Genomic DNA, 5,520 nt, shown 5'->3' on the forward strand with positions numbered 1-5,520 from the left:
TTGATATTAACAGGAGGTCTCTCTCTTGACAAGACAGTTGAAATCCAAGGTAAACTGCCCTTTTGTACTGGTGTAAAGCATAGCAGGTATACTGAAGTGGAATTAAAACAAATAGGTTATATGGAAATAGCTTGTACTTCCTGTTTCAATCTAAGTTTTAAATCTGCCTAGCTTTTTTTTTTTACAGGCAGAATGGACAGTGAGAGAGAGAGACAGAGAGAAAGGTCTTGCTTTACATTGGTTCACCCTCCAATGGCCGCTGCGGCCGGCGCACTGCGGCCGGTGCACTGAGCTGATCTGAAGCCAGGTGCTTCTCCTGGTCTCCCATTCAGGTGCAGGGCCCAAGGACTTGAGCCATCCTCCACTGCACTCCTGGGCCACAGCAGAGAGCTGGCCTGGAAGAGGGGCAACCGGGAAAGAATCCGGTGCCCTTACCGGGACTAGAACCCGGTGTGCCGGTGCCGCAGGTGGAGGATTAGCCTATTGAGCCGCGGTGCTGGCCTGCTTAGCTTTTTAGTTTTATTTCTTTCTGTGTGTATTCACTTGAATAGTCAGGGAGCTATTGCCTATTTTATTTAGGTTTTCATGGTCCAACCAGGAGCTAAGAACAACTGGAAACTGGTAAGGATTGTTTTACTCCAAAGGGGTAGGCTTCTTCAAGTTTACTCCAATAAAAGTATGCAACCCTTAAGCACAGCTTTTCTTCACTTAAAAGACAAAAGAACTATACAGTATTTACTTATGTTCATTGTACAAAATGAGTTCTGCTTTGAGAACTTCAACACTCAGTGGTTATTTTTTACAATTTATGATCTCAACTTTCATAACTTTTTTCTACTCCAGAAACAAGTCTTTCTTCAGGATGGTGTGGAAACCAGTATTACTGCACAATCACCAGATTTTTTTTTTTTGTAATTCAAATCTCTTCTCTTTAAAATCAAAACTCCAAAAAGCAAAGTCCTCTACCTATCAGTCTCTGCAGCTATGAAAGTATTTCCCATTTGTAGAACTACTTTAGCTACTTCAGACCCCAGATGTGCTTTAATGGGTACAACTGCATCCACACTCAGAATACTTCATAACAGCATCTTGCGGAAAAAGATCTGAGAAAAACATACAAGAGTACTAGGAAACAAATATGGCAACAGTCACTTAAGGTCATCAGAATGAATCTGATAGTGCTCTGGAAAAGTGATTATAGCAAAGCTATTAAGTTTTTTATTCTTTTTTAAATAAAATTTATTTATTTGAAAGAGTTACAGAGGAGAGAGAGAGAGGTGTCTTCCATCCTCTAATTCACTCCCTAAATGGGTACAATGGCCAGAACTGAGCAGATATGAAGCCAGGAGCCAGGAGATTCTTTCGGGTCTCCCACATGGGTACAGGAGCCCAAGCACTTGGGCCATCATCCACTGCTTTCCCAAGCATATTAGCAGGGAGCTGGATCGAAAATGGAGCAGCCAAGACTCGAACCAGCACACATATGGGATTCTGGCACTACATACCAGGGCATTAACCTGCTGCGCTATAGCACCAGGCTATATTATTTTTTATGGATTTATTTATTTACTTGAAAGTCAAAATTACAGAAATGGAGAGACAGAGATCAGGCCATCTTCCATGCACAGGTTCACCCCCAAAATGGCCACAACATCTGGATATGGGCCAGGCCGCAGCCAGGAGCCAGGAGCCTCATCTGGATCTCCCTCATGGGTACAGGGGCCCAAGCACTTGGGCCATCTTCCACTGCCTTCCCAGGCACATTAGCAGGGAGTTGGATCAGAAGTGGAGAGCCCATACGGGATGCCAGCACTGCAGACAGCAGCTTAACCTGGTGCTCCACAGTGCTGGCCCCAGGTTTTTTAAGATGTTAGTTACAGGGCTGGTGCTGTGGTGTGGTATAGTAGGTTAAGTCACCACCTATGGTGCCAGCATCCCATACAGGCCCGATTGAGTACTGGCTGCTCTACTACCAATCCAGCTCCCTGCTAATGCACCTGGGAAGGCAGTGGAAGATGGCCCAGGTGCTTGGACTCCTGTACCCACTTGGGAGACCTGGAAGAAGCTCCTGCCTCCTGTCTTTGGATTGGTCCATCTCTGATCATTGTGGTCATTTGGGGAGAGAACCAGCAGAGAGAGGAACTCTCTATTTGTATCTCCCTCTCTTTGTCTGTAACTCCACTTCTCAAGTAATCTTTTTTTAGCAAAGATGATATTTATACACTGTTAAATTGGCTCCTTGATGTACAGTTCGGCTCATGCTCAATCCGACTTACCCCAAATGGTAGAGTTAGAAACGTGCCAGGGGATTCCAATTCAATCCCATCAAGGTGGCATGTACCAATGACATCTCACTAGTCAAAGTGATCAGTTTCAGTTCATAATTGATCATAATGATAGGATTAAGAGTCAAAGGGATCACATAAACAAGACTAGTGTCTGCTAATACTAACTGAATTAAAAAGAATTAAAAAGGAGAGAACAATCCAACATGGGAATTGGGATACACAGCAGACTCATAGAATGGCAGATGTCCTAACCAGCACTCTGGCCTTAGAATCAGCCCTTAAGGCATTTGGATCTGGCTGAAAAGCCCATGAGAGTATTTCAGGCATGGAAAGCCAAGACACTGTGGCAAAAAAAAATGACCTAAATGAGAGATTTCTGTGAGTGAGATCCCAGGGGGAAAGAGTGGGCCATCAATGAAGGAGGTAACATTCTCTGAAGGGAGCAGAGAACTTCCGCTTTGACTATAGCCTTGTCTAGATAAGATTGGAGTTGGCAAACTCAAGAGGCTTCCATAGCCTTGGCAGCTCATGACAAGAGCCTAGGGTGATTACTGACGCCATAAACAAGAGTGTCAATTGTTAAATCAACCACAGGAGTCAGTGTGCACTTACTCCTCATGTAGGATCTCTATCCTTAATGTGTTGTACTATGTGAATTAATGCTATAACTAGTACTCAAACAGTACCTTTCACTTTGTGTTTCTGTGTGGGTGTAAACTGCTGAAATCTTTACTTAGTATATACTAAATTGATCTTCTTCTGTGTATAAAGATAACTGAAAATGAATCTCGATGTGAATGGGATGGGAGAGGGAGTGGGATGGGATGGTTGCAAGTGGGAGGGAGGCTATGGGAGGGGGGGAAGCTGCTATAATCCAAAAGTTTTACTTTGCAAATTTATATTTATTAAATAAAAGTTTTAAAAAATTGGCTCCTTACCCACTAAATACTGAAGACAGACACCAGAGGCAAAAACCAGGACAAACAGGAAGACCATCAACAGTGATTATCACCTTGTGATTTCAGATGTATTTAACCATTTACATGTACAATGGTCTTTTTTTTTTTTTTTTTTTTTTTTTGGACAGGCAGAGTGGACAGTGAGAGAGACAGAGAGAAAGGTCTTCCTTTACCGTTGGTTCACCCTCCAATGGCCACCGCGGCCGGCAAGCTGCAGCCAGCGCACCGCGCTGATCCGAAGGCAGGAGTCAGATACTTATCCTGGTCTCCCATGGGGTGCAGGGCCCAAGTACTTGGGCCATCCTCCACTGCATTCCCTGGCCACAGCAGAGAGCTCTCCTGGAAGAGGGGCAACCGGGACAGAATCTGGCGCCCCAACCGGGACTAGAACCTGGTGTGCTGGTGCCGCAAGGTGGAGGATTAGCCTAGTGAGCCGCGGCGCCGGCCACAATGGTCTTTTCAATTCACATTTTTAGTAAGATGGTAAACGCAGTGTAACAAATATGCAATATTTATACACACTCTTACACACAGAACATGCAGAACACATGTAATTTGTTCTGAGATACAAATGAATAAAAACAAATCTAAGAGGAACAAATTTTAAAACACATAGTGCTCTGTGCGTGACTGCATGTTCTTTAAATATTGGAAGAATAAAGTGGTAAGAAAATAAGAAAACTGCTCCTGCGTTCTCTGGTCTCCATTTTGCTGGTCAGTCTCTATTCTGCCATGTAAGGACAGAGGTGATCCTCTCTGGCACACACTGCCCAGTGATGGGCTGTTCCTGGGGCAGGTAGAGGTAGATGCTGTGTAACTTGAAGATAGTAGCTTTGTTTTTTTTTTTGGAGTCTTCAAGTGCTATCAACGAAGACAAACGCTGACTTGTTAGGATCGTTGACAATTCCAGTCTTGCCCTTGTGGCTCAGTTTATGCACAAAGTATTTTTTCATAGCCACCATGATGAACTCAAAATTGGCTTGAACAGGCCTAAAAGGCTTATCAGATTCCTTCCAACTAGGAGACAGGAGACAATTTTCTCCATATCATTCTGAAGCCAAAGAATAAAACCCATCTCCTGAATACAGCCAATTACATCCCTTCTGATAGACTGGTATCGAGGAGCATGGAGCTGTACCAAAACCTTCTCTAAAAGCCCAATGGAACTTTCCAAGAACAGCTGGAACCTCACACACCCTTCAGGGTATTTTCTTTATATTTATTTGCCATGACTGATATAACTGCTTCGAAAAGCACTGCTTTTGTTCTTCTTGAATACAAAGCCAATATACACCTTGAAGTTAACTGGTCCTGTAGAGATTTTTTAAAATTAGATTTATTTATTTGAAAAGCAGAGTAACAGAGAGACAGACAGATGTCTTCCATCTGATGGTTCACTTCTCAAATGGCCCCAATGGTTGGGGCTGGGTCAGGCTGGTCTCCCACACAGGTGCTGGGGTCCAAGGAGTTGGACCATCCTCTTCTGCTTTCCAAGGCCATTAGCAAGGAGCTAGATGGGAAGTGAAGCAGACAGGACTCAAACAAGAATCAGTATGGGATGCAGGAGATGTAGGCGATTTAACCCGCTATGCCACAGCACCAGACCGATTCTTCTTTCTTTCTAAGCTGAGCATGTAGTCTGTTCAGGGCTTATTTTGTCCAGGACTTTGAGTCTCCCATTTTTAAATGCATCTGGTGGGGCCAGCACTGTGGCTTAGTAGGCTAAGCCTCCACCTGTGGCACCAGCATCCCTTATGGGTGCCAGTTCCTATCCCAGTTGCTCCTCTTTCGATCGAGTTCACTGCTTATGGCCTGGGAAAGCAATCGAAGAAGATGGCCAAAGTGCTTGGGCTCCTGCACCCACGTGGGAGACCCGGAAGAAGCTTCTGGCTCCTGGCTTCAGGCTGGCCCAGCTCCGGCCATTGCAGCCATTTGGGGAGCAAACCAACACATGGAAGACCTTTCTCTGTCTCTCCATCCTCTCTCTATAACTTTGCCTCTAAAATAAATAAATTTAAAAAAAAAGCCTTTGGAAATTGTTACTAAACTGTGGGCACTTTTTTTTAACACTCGAGAACAAACACGTCATTTTTTCCTGCTAATGTAACAGCTAAAATCACAACTGTAACCCCACAACGGCATCCTCTGGCAATATTAGGAGACTGCCTTCTACAGGGTCAAGAAACAAGCTGCTGTCCAATCACGTTCATAATGATGTTTGCCATCAAGTGGGGAGGAAGGAAAGAAAGAAGAGAAATAGTTGAACTTTCTGG

At 44.2% G+C, this 5,520-nt stretch overlaps 1 pseudogene; it reads right to left on the minus strand.

Moving 5' to 3' along the window:
- Positions 1-3,969: 3,969 nt before the first annotated feature.
- LOC103348825 (uncharacterized protein C6orf62 homolog pseudogene) lies at positions 3,970-4,927 on the minus strand (annotated as a pseudogene).
- Between the last annotated feature and the right edge of the window lie 593 nt (positions 4,928-5,520).

This window comes from Oryctolagus cuniculus, chromosome 3 (genome assembly GCF_964237555.1).
Source record: "Oryctolagus cuniculus chromosome 3, mOryCun1.1, whole genome shotgun sequence".
In the NCBI taxonomy this organism is placed as follows: Eukaryota; Metazoa; Chordata; class Mammalia; order Lagomorpha; family Leporidae; genus Oryctolagus; species Oryctolagus cuniculus.